Source organism: Procambarus clarkii, chromosome 8, assembly GCF_040958095.1.
Source record: "Procambarus clarkii isolate CNS0578487 chromosome 8, FALCON_Pclarkii_2.0, whole genome shotgun sequence".
NCBI lineage: Eukaryota > Metazoa > Arthropoda > Malacostraca > Decapoda > Cambaridae > Procambarus > Procambarus clarkii.
In genome coordinates this window covers 45,987,389-46,007,019 of record NC_091157.1, presented here as the reverse complement: position 1 = coordinate 46,007,019, position 19,631 = coordinate 45,987,389, and the positions used below count along the sequence as shown (strand labels likewise).

The 19,631-nt window shown below is 48.4% G+C and overlaps 1 protein-coding gene across 4 annotated transcripts in view; it reads left to right on the top strand.

Annotated features, from left to right (window-relative positions):
- Nucleotides 1-1,402: 1,402 nt before the first annotated feature.
- Nucleotides 1,403-19,631, top strand: part of ChAT (Choline acetyltransferase) — a 176,172-nt gene continuing 157,943 nt past the window's right edge. For all 4 annotated transcript variants that reach the window (XM_069317884.1, XM_069317878.1, XM_069317901.1 and 1 more), the window contains exon 1: nucleotides 1,403-1,862. The gene's annotated coding sequence lies outside the window, so the exon portion shown is untranslated. The remainder of the gene's footprint in view (nucleotides 1,863-19,631) is intronic.

The window sequence follows — 19,631 nt, the reverse complement described above, 5'->3', positions numbered from 1 at the left end:
TCACCGGGAGATGGGAGTGTGCCCTGTGGGGCAGGTACGAAACCTTTACATCCTTCCTTAAAGGTTATTAGTTTTATCATGGCCCTCGTTGTGCTTCGGAGGTTATAGGCCGTTTAGTAAATGTAGGAAAAAAACACCCAGATTGAGAAGAGATGTAGAGGTTTCGTAAATACTTGATGTGTCCTGGCTGAAAAGGCTACACGTTCGTGTCCCAGACTGACGTGGTTGACAGGAATACTCCAGACTGACGTGGTTGACAGGAATACCCCAGACTGACGTGATTGACAGGAATACCCCAGACTGACGTGATTGACAGGAATACTCCAGACTGACGTGGTTGACAGGAATACCCCAGACTGACGTGGTTGACAGGAATACCCCAGACTGACGTGATTGACAGGAATACTCCAGACTGACGTGGTTGACAGGAATACCCCAGACTGACGTGGTTGACAGGAATACTCCAGACTGACGTGGTTGACAGGAATACCCCAGACTGACGTGGTTGGCAGGAATACCCCAGGCAGACGTGGTTGACAGGAATACCCCAGACTGACGTGGTTGACAGGAATACCCCAGGCAGACGTGATTGACAGGAATACCCCAGACTGACGTGGTTGACAGGAATAACCCAGGCAGACGTGGTTGACAGGAATACCCCAGACTGACGTGGTTGACAGGAATACCCCAGGCAGACGTGATTGACAGCAGTGTACCTGTGTGATACACCCCCCCCCCCCCCTCCGCGTGTAGACAAACAACCCACATTAGGGCCCAAGACTACTTCGCATCGTCAAATTTACTCTAAATGGAAATGGGGCGCCTTGTAGAAATGGTGTGAGAGCCAATTTACAGGAATCTGGGATATTTGCCAGTGTGGTGGGGGAGGTGGGGTGGGTAGGGGGGGTTGGTGTGTGTCATTGAGGTTCCCAATGGGTGGGGGGGGGGTTAGGGTGCTGCACAGGCGCCTCCATGGCACCTTGTGGCACCTTGTGGCACCTGAGACAGGCCTCGCAGGTGCGAAATCGTTTTGTTTACGAGTAATTTTAATTAACTTGACATTTGGTAGAAGAATTGATGGTCAATACTTGAAGCCGGATGGGAGAGATGGCGGCCAGAGATGACTGGCGGGATCAGGCTTGTCGCCGGCACCGGCTGCCTCTCTGGTGCCATCAATACGTGCCGCTCTTGCCCACAAGTCTCTGCCGCCTGGAGCCTGGACGCCTCGCCTCTCCCACCAATCAGCATCCCCCGGGTAGTGACGTCATCGCCGCGGCAGCCAATGGCCGCGCGGGCTCCGCTCCCGCTATTCCAAAAGGTTGCCGCTGGAATCCAGGTTGCCATGCTTCGCGCGACCGAGTAATTCCAGGCGACCGATAAGGGTGTCAATGGCGAGGGAGAGTGACGATATGATGGCGAGGGAGGCCTAGTGGTGGCGTGTAGCCGCTGTGGTTGCCAGCGGCGAGTCAGGCGAGGCTGGAGATAAAGGCAAGAGACGGGTAGTTGAGGGCAGCGGCCGAGGTGCCAGACAGAGCCATTAAGGGGAGGTGCCAGTGAGGTGGTGCGTGCCGTCCTCGTCTCCTGCGGTGCTGGTGCATGGTGCACGCCCTCGCCGCCTCTCCTGCCGCACCCCACCTGCTCCTTCACCAGGCGTGCTTCCACCCCCAGTGCCGCGCCCTCAGTCCCAGCCTGCCCTCCGTGCCTCCGCCAGGCGATCGCTCGCCAGCCTACTCTTCCTCCTCCTCCTACTCCTACTACTCCTGCTCCTATTCCTCGCCAGTGCCACGAGTGCCTCCTGAAGGTGACCTACCCGCCACACCGTCGTCTGCCGCATTCTCAGTGCCACGTCGCCGCCTCCACAGGTATGTCGCCCTCTCCTAGCTCACCCTCGGTCACCCTTGTCTCACCCTCACACCTCCCTGCATCACACTTGGTCCTCCAAGCATCACACTTGGTCCTCAAGCATCACCCTTGGTCCTCCAAGCATCACTCTGGGTCCTCCAAGCATCACTCTTGGTCCTCCAAGCATCACCGTTGGTCCTCTAGCATCACCCTTGGTCCTCCAAGCATCACCCTTGGTCCTCAAGTATCACCCTTGGTCCTCCAAGCATTATTCTTGGTCCTCCAAGCATCACTCTTGGTCCTCCAAGCATCACTCTTGGTCCTCCAAGCATCACCCTTGGTCCTCAAGCATCACCCTTGGTCCTCCAAACATTATTCTTGGTCCTCCAAGCATCACTCTTGGTCCTCCAAGCATCACTCTTGGTCCTCCAAGCATCACCCTTGGTCCTCAAGCATCACCCTTGGTCCTCCAAGCATTATTATTGGTCCTCCAAGCATCACCCTTGGTCCTCAAGCATCACCGTTGGTCCTCCAAGCATCACCCTTCTTCCTCCAAGCATCACCCTTGGTCCTCCAAGCATCACCTTTGGTCCTCCAAGCATTACTCTTGGTCCTCAAGCATCACCCTTGGTCCTCCAAGCATCACCCTTGGTCCTCCAAGCATCACCCTTGGGCCTCCAAGCATCACCCTTAGTCCTCCAAGCATTATTCTTGGTCCTCCAAGCATTATTCTTGGTCCTGCAAGCATCACCCTTGGACCTCCAAGCATTACTCTTGGTCCTCAAGCATCACCCTTGGTCCTCCAAGCATCACCCTTGGTCCTCCAAGCATCACCTTTGGTCCTCCAAGCATTACTCTTGGTCCTCAAGCATCACCCTTGGTCCTCCAAGCATCACCCTTGGTCCTCCAAGCATCACCCTTGGTCCTCCAAGCATCACCCTTGGTCCTCCAAGTATCACCCTTGGTCCTCCAAGCATCACTCTTGGTTCTCCAAGCATCACCCTTGGTCCTCCAAGTATCACCCTTGGTCCTCCAAGTATCACCCTCGGTCCTCCAAGCATCACCCTTGGTCCTCCAAGCATCACCCTTGGTCCTCCAAGTATCACCCTTGGTCCTCCAAGCATCACCCTTGGTCCTCCAAGTATCACCCTTGGTCCTCCAAGCATCACCCTTGGTCCTCCAAGTATCACCCTTGGTCCTCCAAGCATCACCCTTGGTCCTCCAAGCATCACTCTTGGTCCTCAAAGCATCACCCTTGGTCCTCCATGCATCACCCTTGGTCCTCAAGCATCACCCTTGGTCCTCCAAGTATCACCCTTGGTCCTCCAAGCATCACCCTTGGTCCTCCAAGCATCACCCTTGGTCCTCAAAGCATCACCCTTGGTCCTCCAAGCATCACCCTTAGTCCTCCAAGCATCACCCTTGGTCCTCCAAGCATCACCGTTGGTCCCTCAAGCATCACCCTTGGTCCTCAAGTATCACCCTTGGCCCTCCAAGCATCACCCTTGGTCCTCCAAGCATTATTCTTGGTCCTCCAAACATCACCCTTAGTCCTCCAAGCATCACCCTTGGTTCTACAAGCATCACCCTTGGTCCTCCAAGCATCACCCTTGGTCCTCCCAGCATTACTCTTGGTCCTCCAAGCATCACCCTTGGTCCTCCAAGCATCACCCTTGGTCCTCCCAGCATTACTCTTGGTCCTCCAAGCATCACCCTTGGTCCTCCAAGCATTATTCGTGGTCAAACTTGATTTCCCGTGGCAAGGATCACTATCTGCCAGGCGGACCGGGGCGGCCCGCTTCATCAGGTGGACCGGGGCGGTCCGCTAGGTGGACCAGGGCGGTCCGCTAGGTGGACCGGGGCGCCCCGCTCCACCTGGTGGACCGGGGCGGTCCGCTCCACCAGGTGGAGCCCCACAGAGAAAGTGGGTAAATGGTCGCTGGTTCAGGTTCGGTCATATTTGCATACCGGCGTCAATCAATACCTGGTGTTGGTGGTTGGTTGTGGCGGGTCGTCATGCGCACCTGGCTATACCTGCTGACCGTGGCCCTCCAAAACCACCCGCGGGCCTCCAAACCAATCCGCGGTCGTCCAAACCAACCCACGACCCTCCAAACCAACCCACGACCCTCCAAACCAACCCACGACCCTCCAAACCAACCCACGACCCTCCAAACCAACCCACGACCCTCCAAACCAACCTCCGGCCCTCCAAACCAACCCACGACCCTCCAAACCACCCCACGACCCTCCAAACCATCCCACGACCCTCCAAACCCACCCACGACCCTCCAAACCAACCCACGACCTTCCAAACCTACTCACGACCCTCCAACCCAACCCGCTGACGTCCAAACCAACTCACGACCTTCCAAACCAACCCACGACCCTCCAAACCAACCCACGACCCTCCCAACCAATACACGACCCTCCAAACCAACCTGCGGACCTCCAAACCAACCCGCGGCCCTCCAAACCAACCCACGACCCTCCAAACCAACCCACGACCCTCCAAACCAAACTACGACCCTTCAAACCAACCCACGACCCTCCAAACCAACCCACGACCCTCCAAACCAATCCACGACCCTCCAAACCAACACACGACCCTCCAAACCAACCCACGGCCCTCCAAACCAACCCACGACCCTCCAAACCACCCCACGACCCTCCAAACCAACCTACGACTCTCCAAACCAACCCACGACCCTCCAAACCAACCCACGACCCTCCAAACCTACCCACGACCCTCCAAACCAACACACGGCCCTCCAAATCACCCCATGACCCTCCAAACCAACCCACGACCCTCCAAACCACCCCACGACCCTCCAAACCAACCCACGACCCTCCAAACCCACCCACGACCCTCCAAACCAACGCACGACCCTCCAAACCAACCCACGACCCTCCAAACCAACCCACGACCCTCCAAACCAACCCACGACCCTCTAAACCAACCCACGACCCTCCAAACCAACCCACGACCCTCCAAACCAACCCACGACCCTCTAAACCAACCCACGACCCTCCAAACCAACACACGGCCCTCCAAACCACCCCACAACCCTCCAAACCAACCCACGACCCTCCAAACCACCCCACGACCCTCCAAACCAACACAAGGCCCTCCAAACCAACCCACGACCCGCCAAACCAACCCACGACCCTCCAAACCAACCCACGACTCTCCAAACCAACCCACGACCCTCCAAACCAACCCACGACCCTCCAAACCAACCCACGACCCTCCAAATCAACCCACGACCCTCCAAACCAACCCACGACCCTCCAAATCAACCCACGACCCTCCAAACCAACCCACGACCCTCCAAACCAACCCACGACCCTCCAAACCAACCCACGACCCTCCAAACCAACCCACGACCCTCCAAACCAACCCACGACCCTCCAAACCAACCCACGACCCTCCAAACCAACCCGCGGTCCCGTTGTTCTGATGTTCTGATCGAGATGTTCTGATCTGAAGTGTTTCTCCATAAATCAACATCTGCAGCATCCAGAAGCCAAAAATTTAGCATCTGAATTCCTATTGCCTATTTATATATATATTTTAAGTTAACATTGGACTCCCTTTCCCGTTTTCTTTCCCGCTCACAGTGACCAATCAGCTTCGATTTCTGTGATTTATCTGACCACTCAGAGTCGAGTCACGGAGTTGGCTCGATTCTGCAATGCCCTTCTCTGCACCGTCAAACCACAACTACTCGAGGAAACCAGAGGCAAACTCAACCACAGCAAACACGAACAACGACTCTTGCAAACAAACTGAACCTCTACCATTAATCCTGGTCTATAACTACTTACAAATACCTTAAGCCAGCACTAACAGCCCTGAAGAACACGGCACTCTGACGAGAACAAAAACTGATAACAGTCTCGTATAGATCACGTTCCTGGCACTCGAAATGAAGCATTTAGTGAACGTGATTGTTACATCTATAATGGTGACGTCATCATTATATGATGTCATCTAGCGCCGGTGACGTCATCATTAGAGGATGTCATCTAGCGCCGGTGACGTCATCATTAGATGCTGTCATCTAGCTCCGGTGACTTCATCATTAGATGATGTCACCTAGCTCCGGTGACGTCATTACCGCAAAACCGTGACGTCATTGTAAAGCTGGTGACGTGTAAAGACGACTGTTGACGTCACTGTCAAGACTAATGACGTCTCTGCTCGGCCCTCAGGTGACGTCACTGAACATGAGTGGCGTCACGCACAAAACTCAGGTGCTGACGTCATTATCTCAAGTGACGTCACCTCAGTTCAAGTATCCGGGGATCGATCCCCGGTGATGGTGGAAACAAATGGGCAGAGTTTCTTTCACCCTGATTCACCTGTTCACCTAAATAGGTACCTGGGAGCTAGACAGCTTTTACGGAGCTGCTTCCTGGTGTATGTGACAAAAAAAATCACCTTCAAGTTACCTTAACTTCAGGTGGTTGGTTTCGAGGATCAATGTTCCCGTGGGCCCGCTCTCCAACCTGGCCTCTTGTATAGTGGTCGGCTCAACCAGGCTGTTAGACGCCACCGTTTGCAGTCTGACGTATTTTAACGGAAGATATCCATATCCTATATATTGATAATTAAGATATCAACATAATATCTTACACCCGTCTGGGTATCTATATATCATCATGCAATCGCTAAAATATCAATATCCTCTTTTACGATAGTTAGGAATTGTATGACTTATCTTACATACAGATATATAGATATCTACATGTAAGATATAGATACAAATCTATATCTAATATAGATATCGACAGGATATCTATATGGTATCTGATGTTCGTATGCTTATCTATGTCTCATCCTACGATAGTTAACCAGGCAATGTGTCATTTCTTAAAGCTGTCATGATACATCTTGTCTTAGTTTCTGATCCCTTGGACGATAAGATAACTGAGTCCAGCTGTAAGGTGGTTACAACGACTGAATGAGCCTCTAGTCGTTACCGGGAGGGTTAACAAGCCTGTCTGACCTTGATTATATTATATATATATATATATATATATATATATATATATATATATATATATATATATATATATATATTGATGGGAAAGACTGTAGGGTAAACATATTTATAATACAAGAACAAATTAAACAATTGCAACATTAACAAGGAGAGAGAGAGAGAGAGAGAGAGAGAGAGAGAGAGAGAGAGAGAGAGAGAGAGAGAGAGAGAGAGAGAGAGGAAGAGAGAGAGAGAGGAAGAGAAACTACAGGATGGTGTAGAGGTTGTAGAACAGTGGAATGGTGGAGGATAGACGCGACTTAAAGTGGATAGGATAGAGAGGGAAAGACGGAAGCTCTTCAGCTCTCATCGCGCTCTCTGTCTCTCTCTCTACCTCGACAAGAGAGAGAGCTGCCAGGTGAGAAACATCTCTCACCTCTCTCTCTCTCGACCTGGCCAGTTGAGAACTCAGTCAGTTCTCACCGCTCTGATGAACATGACATCAATTTCAGACCAATTTCAGACCGTGAGCTAAGCTTCCGAGCCCGACCTCTGACATCAACATCTGAACATGATCCTTAACTTCAGACCATGACCTTAACACCTGCCTGTGATCTCAACCTCAGTACGTGACCTGAACCGCTCTGACCGTGACCTCTGACCGTGCCCTCAGCCTGTGTCCGTGGCGTTAAGGTCAGGACATTGCGTGCAACTACGGCATTCAGATTTAATCAATGGAGATGTTGATTCCAAGAAGTGTTGACAGGCACCTCTGTTTCTGTCTCTTGGGTGGGGACCCACCCACACAAGGGGTGGGACCAGAAGGAAGGGGGTCACACAAGCTTGACTGACCACTTCTGACACCTCCTGACAGCAGTGACCCCCAGAACTCTATGATCTGACCGGGGTTCGAATCTCTGTTACCCAGGATCACCTCAGGGCGTACATAATACCATAATTATTAGTGATTATGGTTGGAAATTGAGTTGAAAATGATGACCAAACCTTCTCAGAAGATGGAAAAGTGATGACGTTTCGGTCCGTCTTGGACCCGTTATCAAACGACTTGATGATGGTCCAGGACGGACCGAAACGTCGTCGTCTAATCTTCTAAGTAATAGTTCGATCGAATCTAATCACTGATTTGACATCAGTGTCAATCTATTTGACACTGCTGTCAAGTGTTTTACATCAAACTCAATTTCAACATTTTTATTCATAAATGATTGCATTCTTATTGTTTAATTAGTTGACACATATTTACAGTAAATTGACAGTAGTGACAACACCTAAACGCAGGATATGTTGGACGACATACACGACTGTGAGCTATGCCAACATGGCAATGATGAGCTGGAGCTCATTACCGCCTAACTACACATCAGTGTAACCGGCAGGGAAATTCACCTCTCTGGAGCTTGATTAAACAAATATAATCCTGACTGTTATGAATGTTCTCCCGGGTAATGGAGGACGAAGTATTACGTGCGTGTGTGTGTGTGTGTGTGCGGGCGCTCGTGTGTGTGTGTGCGGGCGCTCGTGCGTGCATGTGTGTGTGTGTGCGTGTGTGTGTGTGGGCGGGCGCTCGTGCGCGTGTGTGTGCGGGCGCTCGTGTGTGTGTGTGCGGGCGCTCGTGCGCGCGCGCGCGTGTGTGTGTGTGTGTGTGTGTGTTTGTACTCACCAAGTTATATTCACATAGTTGTGCTTGCGGGGGTTGAGGTTTGGCTCTTTGGTCTCTCCTCTCAACTGTCAATCAACTGTATGTGCGTGCGTATGTGTGTCTGTGTGTGCGTGTGTGTGTTTACAATTCATGCTTGCAGGATCGATCTTACAGTTTTTGGACCCCGCTTTTCCGATTTTCGGTTGAGAAACGTAGCTGAACACAGCAGACAAGCGGGTTTTCAAGTCAATTTAACACAGAACTAACAACAGTAACGGGTAAGGCCCCACTAGCATAATTAAACTCAGAGGTTTACCTAAAATGAGTCAAACATCGATAAGATAAAATATTGCGCTGAATACTATACCGTTCACCGTGTACTTGTATACCGTATACCGTATACCGTACTTGGACACTTGCGTCCAAGTACACAGTGGAACTAAAAAAAAAAAGAGTTCCACTGTGCTAAAATATACACAAAAAACACGTTGAGGAACGCTATAGTAACTATAGACGGAGCGACTATAGGAGGATGAAATGGAAATAAGTTTATTGATGTATATATATACACACAGGGTTGAGGTAGCTCAAGCTATTCTCATCCCGTTTAGGAGGATGAAGGCCTATTTTTTCTGCAACATATGCAATGTGAGAGAGAATTAGAAAGGATGATAAAAAAGATAATGATACTTATTGCCCGGAAATGTTCAAATGTGGTAGTGAGTATTTCATCCCACTGAAGAAAGAAAACGGACCAGAAACGAAAATTTAACCCATAGTTGAAAAGGCAAACACAGCAAAGAGCAAAAAAATATGTGAAAGGGAGCAAAAATAATATGTAAATGGGAGCACAAATAATATGTAAAAGAGAGCAAAAATAATATGTAAAAGAGAGGAAAAATAACATGTAAAAGGGAGCAAAAATTATATGTAAAAGAGAGCAAAGATAATATGTAAAAGAGAGCAAAAGTAATATGTAAAAGAGAGCAAAAATAATATGTAAAAGAGAGCAAAAATAATATGTAAAAGAGAGCAAAAATAATATGTAAAAAAGAGCAAAAATAATATATAAAAGCGAGCGAAAATAATATGTAAAAGATAGCAAAAATAATATGTAAAAGAGAGCAAAATTAATATGTAAAAGACATAAAAAAATAACATGTGAAAGATACCAAAAATTTGAAAAGAAAAGAGGACAGTCGACATTACAGAGAGTGAGAAATGAATACACTCGAGTCAGTAGAGAATCTGAGAGGCCAGTGTGAAAACGACATTCTGGCAAACACTATCAATAACAAAGCTGTTGCACAACCGTATAAGATGAATAACAGCAACAAGAGACATTGAGATATTTGCTGCAGAAACGACAGAAAACGCTTAAACAAAAAAGGACAAATATGCAAAGAAATTAGCAAGAGATTTCAAGTGGGTTTCTCAAAAACATCAATGTGGCGATCACGGTCTCCAGATGAAAGGTGATTGCAAGAAAGGTTAGGTTAGGTTAGGTTAGGTTAGGTTAGGCCAGATTAGGTTAGGTTAGATGCCATTGTAGTCGCAGTAGAGGCCGGGTATGCAAATGGGTCGGATAAGCATTAGAAATACTCGTTCCCTGTACGAATAGTCTGCAATTGCAATGAAATTAAAGAAACTGCGCAAGCCACCTTCATGCACGAAAATTGAATGCCTGATCCGACGAAGACTTCTATCCTCAGGAAAAGTTCCATTATAACTTAACAGATAGAACATGTACAGTAGGCAGGGGGGGGGGGAGAATAAAGTGTTAGACCTCACTTTCCCCTAGTCACTAATAGGTAAAAATGGTGAATGGAACTGATAGGTAAAGTTAGGTAAGGAAGAAACACCACTACCTAATCTTCCTCCACCACCTAATCTTCCTCCACCACCTAATCTTCCTCCACCTCCTAATCTTCCCCCACCACCTAATCTTCCCCACCACCTAATCTTCCTCCACCAGCTAATCTTCCTCCTCCACCATCACCATCTTCACATCCTTTTCCTCCTCCTCCTCCTCTCCTCCACCTCCCCTCCTCTTCCTCCTACACCATCAAAATCTCATCTTCACCATCAATACCTCGTTCACTATTGTCATCCATTCATCAGTCCTCTTGATGCTTCAAGTATATTAAAAATCGTTCATTTCACATATTTAAGCCTCTATTATATTTATTTTAGACAACTTTCAAGCCCTTTCATCTTCCATATTTACCGCTTATTTCGTTCACATTCTGATTTCCGATCATGTCAGAAGGACAAGTTTTTAAATTTCTTTTTAATTTTTAATTTTTAATTAATTAAAAGGACAAGTTTTTAAAAGGACTTTTAATTTTCTTTACGGCTAGCTGGAGATACAAGTCAGTTCGGTGGTCTTCATCCTAATCTTGCATGTGTTAGCTTGGTTATCTTATCTTGAGGTTATCTTGAGATGATTTCGTGGCTTAGCGGCCCCGCGGCCCGGTCCTCGACCAGGCCTCCTTTTTGTTACACATCCCCCAGGAAATCCCGTAGCAGCTGTCTAACTCCCAGGTACCTATTTACTGTTAAGTGAAGTGGAGCATCAGGGTGAAAGAAACTCTGCTCATTTGTTACTTGTTACTTGCTAGAATGATGTGTGAATGACGAGGTAATTGACTCGTTAGCTGGCTAGAAGACTGAGTGGATCGTTTGCTCGTTAGAGCTCAGGATAGATGATTGTGAGGAGTGATTCGTTATCTGCTTGGAAGATTGGAGGACCTGCTGATTGGATGCTTATAAATATGTTTTCGAGATTGGTTCGTTAGATGGTAAGAGAACTGGAGGGTTGCTGGTCTGATGGTTCGTTAGCAGGTAAGACACTGGTTGCTGGTTTAATGGTTCGTTAGCTGACTGATTTTCTGACCTCTGGTCTTGTTGGCTAGCTGCCTGAAATATTAACTGAAGTGGTTGGCTCACTGACTTTACAGCTGACCGGCCAGCTGGTTGGTTAACTAACTACCTGGCTGATTGACTGGTTGATTAACTGCCCTGGCTGATTGACAGACTGGCCATCCAGCTCGGTGATTGACTAGTTACCTTGCCGTACTTGCTTGCGTGTAGCGTACAGGCCAACAATTTAGAACACAAAATCGAAATTTGGATCATCCAAACGCTTTTTGGCTTCCATTTTCCAATACCGTTTTGACAGTGAGGGGAAACTTTGAAGTGACTATTTCTGAGTGTCGGAAAATTGCTTTTATGGAGACCTTGTTTTTTTTTACATTTAAATCATGCCGGCCTTGATTGATGCCTAAACATTTCTCTATAATGTGATGTCAATAACATGGATTGAAAACCAGAGGTTTCAGTAGCCAGCTGTGATTTATGTTCTGAAGCCTCAAAGAATATGACTTTGTATTATGAATTGTCACATTATATTGTAACATTACTGTAACATTATATCATGGGAAAAGGTTAAGTCTTTCAGGGTTATGAGAAGAACTGAATGTTTTGAAAATGTTATGTGAGTAACATTTCCCAAACACTCAGACTCAGACAACACTCAGACTTATGACAAGGGGTCGACCCTTCTGGGCCTCAGATGCCCCCCAGATCCCAAATTTCGTAGGTTATATATTCACACTCACAGACTTCCTTTACATAATCCACATTTAAACACGATCCGTAACTAAAGCAACGCTAATAAAATAATCGCAGATCACGATATTGACAGTTTCAGTGGAGATCTCCACTTTGCATTAACATTACCTACGATACGTTGAGATAAAGATAGTGAGGACTCACAAGTCCCCACGAAGCCCACTAAGGCAGTGAGTAATAGTTCTTGCGCCCACCTCTTCATAAACAAATATCAAGTGCAAGAAACACACACATGAGCCATAGAGACATTAACAAAAACTTTTTCAGGGTCAGAGTTAATAGATGGAATGTACTAGGGAGCAGTGAGGTGGTGGAGGCTGATTCCATACTCAGTTTCATATGTAGATATGATGGAGCTCGAGAAGCTCAGGAGAAGCTGATGCCTAAACATTTCTCTATAATACACCAGTAGATTGATTTCTCTAATCATTACACCAGTAGATTGACGGTTGAGAGGCGGGACGAAAGAGATGAAGCTCAACTCCCGCAAGCACAATGAGGTGAGTTCAACTAGTTGCACGCACACACACACACGCGCGCACACACACACACGCGCGCACACACACACGCACACACACACACACACACACGCAATTAACTTTGCAAATAAATTTTTGCTACTTCCATTCACCTTGTCTGTAAGAGATTCGAACCGGTGACCCCACGTATGTCATGCCGAAGCTCTGTAAACTTTTGCATCTCCTCTTTGCCCATTCCATCTACCCTCCCATAATATATCATGACCCTCCCTCCCCCCCTTCCATACTTTGCCACTCAAATTCCCCCCCCCCCCTCTCTCTGTTGCATTATCCACCCTATTTATCATCTCTTTCTACCCATTGTTCTCCGTGAGGTAAAGGTCTCTTGTAGTACCGCCCCCATCATTCCCCCCCCTCACCCATCTCCCTTCCCATCTCCCTTCCCTACTCCCCTCCCACACGCCCCATTGTTAATGCTTCAGTTTGATCAGCTAATAATGAAGGTCTGACACATTAAGCTTACACAACATTGGTGGAACGGGGGCAGGAGGACGTGGTGGGGGGGAGGGGAGAGAACGAATGCTGCAGGGAAGGGACGAGGGAATAGGTGATGGGTGATGGGACGGGGGGAACGGGTGGTGGGTGAAGGGACGGGTGCTTGACGGATGAGAAGATGAGCTTTGGTGCTGAGGAAAGGCTGGGTTTTGATATGGTGATGAGAATGGTACATGAGGCGGTTAAGGGAGGGGGAGATTAAGGGAGGGGGGAGATTAAGGGAGGGGGGGAAGGTTAAGGAAAGGGAAAGCTATACCTTTCCCTGCCCCTTTATGAAGGGGAAGGGTTGGTATAGTCTGGGCTAGGGGGGGTTGAAGTGGTACTAGAATGGTGACAATATGTGTGTGTGTGAGTGTCTGTGTGTGTGTATGTGTATATGTGTGTGTATACATGTGTATATGTATGTGTCAATATATATATATCCTCTGATCATATAAGGTAACTTGATCAATTTACTCCCCTAGAAATATTTTACACTCATAAAAATTATCTTAATTTAGTTACATATATTTAGAGAGATAATTCTTCATCTACTTTCCCAAATGAAGATGAAAACATTAAACACAGACAAAGACTCATAACAGAACTATTGACCAAACCCATTGTGTTATAATAGTCTTATTACGTAATACATTATTACTACCACTGCTTCCAAACTATCCAAATAACAAAATAATTAATAATAATAATAATAATTATTATTATTATTATTATATATGAGGCACTTGATGACGGTCCCTCTCGTACTGTGCTAAAAATACTCGTATAATCCTCAGGAGACTCGTATAATAGTGAAATTAAGTCATCCCTTTTGCTTCGTGGACACTTCCTCCCCATTTCCCTCACCCCTCACCCTAGGTCTCACCCTGCGTCTCACCCTGCGTGTCACCCTGCGTCTCACCCTGCGTCTCACCCTGCGTCTCCCCCTGCGTCTCCCCCTGCGTCTCACCCTGCGTCTCACCCTGCGTGTCACCCTGCGTCTCCCCCTGCGTCTCACCCTGCGTCTCACCCTGCGTCTCCCCCTGCGTCTCACCCTGCGTCTCACCCTGCGTCTCCCCCTGCGTCTCACCCTGCGTCTCCCCCTGCGTCTCACCCTGCGTCTCACCCTGCGTCTCCCCCTGCGTCTCACCCCGCGTCTCCCCCTGCGTCTCACCCTGCCCTCTTGTAGAGGAGAACAGCAACACCAGGCACAGCTACGCGCCATAACCCAGCTGACTCAATCATTAAACTCGCAATAATTACGAACCGCACGAACCTATGAGCTACGGTGGTTGGCTGGGTCGTTCCGCCTCCTGCTGACCTCCTAGTGATGTATTAGGGTTCGTTCCCCCCCCCCCCTCGAATAGTGGACTCGCCCACTGGTGATCTGCAGGAATGACGTCACTTGACAATGACGTAATATTTAATAGACTTCGGTTTATAGATTGTAATATTTCGCAATGAAATATCGAATTCGGTATTATTGGCTATGTTTTTATTAATAAAAAATATGTTTATACACACGCCAAGGTCTATTGAGTTTACATGGCGTTTGGAAGGTACCAATCAGCTAGTATCCACAATCTAAGTTTGACGTAATATTATCTAATCTATGTCTTTCAACAGCCCATCTTCCTAGGTTATCTTGAGGGGTTATCTTGAGCAAAAAACAAAATAGCCAGCATCCTAAAATGAAAGTATTTTTTAAACGATATTGTCGAAAGTACAAATTTGTGGAGGTAGATTACCAGAAAGTAGACTTTAGTTGTTTTGAATTTCGACTATCTGGAAGATTTTTTTTTAATTTATGGTGCTAATAAAACTTAACCTAACCATCTTAGGCCTAATACACTCTATGTGAGGCCTAATATAGAACATGTATGTGCTATACTAGGCCTAGATATATTTAAGTTTAGTTTTTGCCATATTTTTAGTGGTCTCTATAAAAGTAGACTAAAAAGTGGCTGACTGGGGCTCAAATTACTACATATTGGTACAATCGACCACATTGTTTGAACAAAAAGTTCAACTATTTCAAGAGGATGAGTTGCTTTCAAACACCATGAGAGGTTTTCTGAACAAATGGAATGCACAAAGCATTCCATTTGTTCAACAAATGGAATTGTCATAAGCAAGTTGTACCACTAAGAACTCTGGAGGCAGATTTCTAAGTACAGTTTCAGCTGTTCATGTTCTATAGTTCAATAGACTCAGGATTCAGTACGCCAGATGATTGACATGTGAGAGGACAGGAGTTATGAGTCGAAGCTCATTCCTCGCAAGCACAGTTGATGTGAGTACAATTGAGTACACACTCAATCCTACATCAGTTCATCTGATGCACCTCCCACCGTACGAGCACTACAGTGAGCATTACAGTACCTGTATGCACTACAGCACCAGTGTGTACTAGAGGGAGCTCTGTGACACATAGCCAGCATATCTCTAACAGAGTCTTGAACAGATTGAAGTACCTGCCTTGTCTCATTATCATGGGAGTGTGAGAGAGAGAGAGAGAGAGAGAGAGAGAGAGAGAGAGAGAGAGAGAGAGGGAGAGAGAGAGAGAGAGAGAGAGAGAGAGAGAGAGAGAGAGAGAGAGAGAGAGAGAGAGAGAGAGAGAGAGAGAGAGAGAGAGAGAGAGAGAGAGGGAGATAACAAGGAATTATATTATAATGAGGGAAGAAGAAGAGGAGGAGGAAGCGGAGGAAGAGGACCGCTTCACATCAGGTTCCATGGAGGAGAGTTATGAACAATTCAGAGACACGATCGAAGTTTGGGTGTTTGTGGCTCGGAACTCTAGTCCAGCCCCTGCCTGCTGCTGCTGCTGCTGCTTCCAGGAGTGTGTGGGTGTGGTTGCTTCCAGGGTTGTGGGTGGTGTTGCTTCCAGGGGTTTGGGTGGTGTTGCTTCCAGGGGTGTGTGGGTGTGGTTGCTTCCAGGGGTGTGTGGGTGTGGTTGCTTCCAGGGGTGTGTGGGTGGGGTTGCTTCCAGGGGTGTGTGGGTGTGCTTGCTTCCAGGGGTGTGTGGGTGTGCATGCTTCCAGGGGTGTGGGTGTGGTTGCTTCCAGGGGTGTGTGGGTGTGCATGCTTCCAGGGGTGTGGGTGTGCTTGCTTCCAGGGGTGTGGGTGTGCTTGCTTCCAGGGGTGTGTGGGTGTGCATGCTTCCAGGGGTGTGGGTGTGGTTGCTTCCAGGGGTGTGTGGGTGTGCTTGCTTCCAGGGGTGTGTGGGTGTGGTTGCTTCCAGGGGTGTGTGGGTGTGGATGCTTCCAGGGGTGTGTGGGTGTGCTTGCTTCCAGGGGTGTGTGTGTGTGCTTGCTTCCAGGGGTGTGGGTGTGCTTGCTTCTAGGGGTGTGTGGGTGTGCTTGCTTCCAGGGGTGTGGGTGTGGTTGCATCCAGGGGTGTGTGGGTGTGGATGCTTCCAGGGGTGTGTGGGTGTGGTTGCTTCTAGGGGTGTGTGGGTGTGCTTGCTTCCAGGGGTGTGTGGGTGTGGTTGCTTCCAGGGGTGTGTGGGTGTGGATGCTTCCAGGGGTGTGTGGGTGTGCTTGCTTCTAGGGGTGTGTGGGTGTGGATGCTTCCAGGGGTGTGTGGGTGTGCTTGCTTCTAGGGGTGTGTGGGTGTGCTTGCTTCCAGGGGTGTGTGGGTGTGGATGCTTCCAGGGGTGTGTGGGTGTGGTTGCTTCCAGGGGTGTGTGGGTGTGGTTGCTTCCAGGGGTGTGTGGGTGTGGTTGCATCCAGGGGTGTGTGGGTGTGGATGCTTCCAGGGGTGTGTGGGTGTGCTTGCTTCTAGGGGTGTGTGGGTGTGCTTGCTTCCAGGGGTGTGTGGGTGTGGTTGCTTCCAGGGGTGTGTGGGTGTGGATGCTTCCAGGGGTGTGTGGGTGTGGTTGCATCCAGGGGTGTGTGGGTGTGGATGCTTCCAGGGGTGTGTGGGTGTGGTTGCTTCCAAGGGTGTGGGTGTGGATGCTTCCAGAGGTGTGGGTGAGGTTGCTTCAAGGGGGTGTGTTTAAAGAGGGGGAAAAGAGATAGAGGGGAGAAACCAGGAGAGGGAAGGAGAGGGAGAGTGGAGGTAGAGGGGGGAAGATGAGAATGAGGGGTGATAAGGAAAGGTGATGATAAAGAGGGAGAGTGGGAGAAAGGTGGAGAAAAGGGGGAGAAAGAGATGAGATAGGAGAATGAAAGGATGAGAGGGGAAGCAGAAGCGGAGAGACGATAAAGGAAAGTAGATGGAGTGACATGTTGTTGTTGTTGTTAAAGATTCGGTACCTGAAACAAAGCTCCAAGTAGCACGGGCTATGGTGAGCCCGTAGTGCCTGCCTTTGGAGTGAGATGAAACAGGGGAAGATATGAGAATATGTTAAAGAAAGGAGGGAGAGGAAGGGAGATCGTGGGAGAGAGGAGAAGCGGTCAGACAAAGGGGTAAATAATGGAAGAGGTAACAGAGGTAGAGGAGAGGGAGAAACTGGAAGAAAAAGGCAAAAGAGAGGGAAGTGATCAGAGGGGAAAGAGAGATGGAAACTAAGACCCGGGCACCGCCGGCCGTCCCATATAGTGTGTATATAGATACAGTAATTCCCAAAGCGGTGAAGCAGCGCACTTAAGGGAAGACCCAAGGGAACAGAGGCACTAAATGCTGAATGAAGGAGAGGGGGAAACAGCCGGAGAGAGAGAGAGAGAGAGAGAGAGAGAGAGAGAGAGAGAGAGAGAGAGAGAGAGAGAGAGAGAGAGAGAGAGAGAGAGAGAGAGAGAGAGAGAGAGAGAGAGAGAGGGGAACAGAAGAACTGAGGAAAACACCAGAGTGCTTTGAATTCACGCTTTCTCATGTGCGCTTAAACTCTCTCACACACACACACACACACACACACACACACACACACACACACACACACACATACACACACACACACACACACACACACACACACACACACACACACACACACACACAGAGGGTGCTGGATAGTTGAGTAGACAGCGCTCTGGACTCGTAATCCTAGGGTTCGATCCGCCAGTGATGACAGAAACAAATTGGGCAGAGTTTCTTTCACCCTGATGCCCCCCTGTTACATAGCAGTAAATAGGTACCTGGGAGTTAGACAGCTGTTACGGGCTAAAGCTGTGTGTGTGTGTGTGTGTGTGTGTGTGTGTGTGTGTGTGTGTGTGTGTGTGTGTGTGTGTGTGTGTGTGTGTGTGTGTGTGTGTGTGAAAAAAATAGATAGTGGTAGTTAGTAACAGTTGATTGACTGACAGTTGAGAGGCGGGCCGAAAGAGCAGAGCTCAACCCCCGCAAGCACAACTAGGTGAATACACATAAAGTGGATTAAGAAAGCATATTTAAACTAAGAAGCCCATAGAAAAAGGAACATCAGTGGAAGTTGGAGACTGAACTGAGTCCAAAAGATGTGATGAAATTCTCTTTCCCTGTACGCCTGGTCGGTAAGTAGAATGCATTCAAGGAAGAGGCTGTTGAAGCCAATTCCACCCACAACTTTAAGAAAAAAGTATATTGAGAGAGGTATTAGCATGTCAGGTATAAACGACTATAGGACGGGCTATAACAAATTAGCTCCGAGTTCCGTGTAGTCAGTTATAGGGGAGAATCATCTCATTCACGGCCAAGTGGTCAGTGTCCGCGATTCGCAATCCAGAAACAAGGGTTTGATTTCTTGCCTAAACACAGATAATTATCCAGCATTTCTTTCACCTGATACCTCCGTTCACCTAGTAACAAATAGGTACCTATGAGCCAGAGTCCAAGAGCTAAAGGCCCAATTCTGCAGGCACTGATACGTAAATATGTAATAAGACAATATGTAACTACACATATCCACAAACGTAAGTAGTATTGACTGGCTTCCTCCTGACTGGCTTCCTCAAGGTCTGGAGAAGCCAGACCTTCCCTCCTGACTGGCCCTGAAGGTCTGACATTTAGTGACCTTCGTCCTCAGAGCGATGGACTGAAACACCAGCCTTCTCCTTAACACCTCTCAAGCAGACACAGTGCCAACAATAACAGACCAACTGAACTAAAACAAATCCCCACATCATCAGAGCCCGATCAACATCAGAACAACAGCCCCCTCCAAAAAAAAAAAATAACACGATGGAGTCGCAACACCATCAGAGCCCCATCACCATCAGAGCCACAACACCATCACACCCACAACACCATCACACCCCACAACACCATCAGAGCCACAACACCATAAGAGCCACAACACCATCAGAGCCCCATCACCATCAGAGCCCCATCACCATCAGAGCCACAACACCATCAGAGCCCCATCACCATCAGAGCCACAACACCATCAGAGCCCCATCACCATCAGAGCCACAACACCGTCAGAGCCACAACACCATCAGAGCCCCATCACCATCAGAGCCCCATCACCATCAGAGCCACAACACCATCAGAGCCCCATCACCATCAGAGCCCCATCACCATCAGAGCCACAACACCATCAGAGCCACAACACCATCAGAGTCACAGCACCATCAGAGCCAC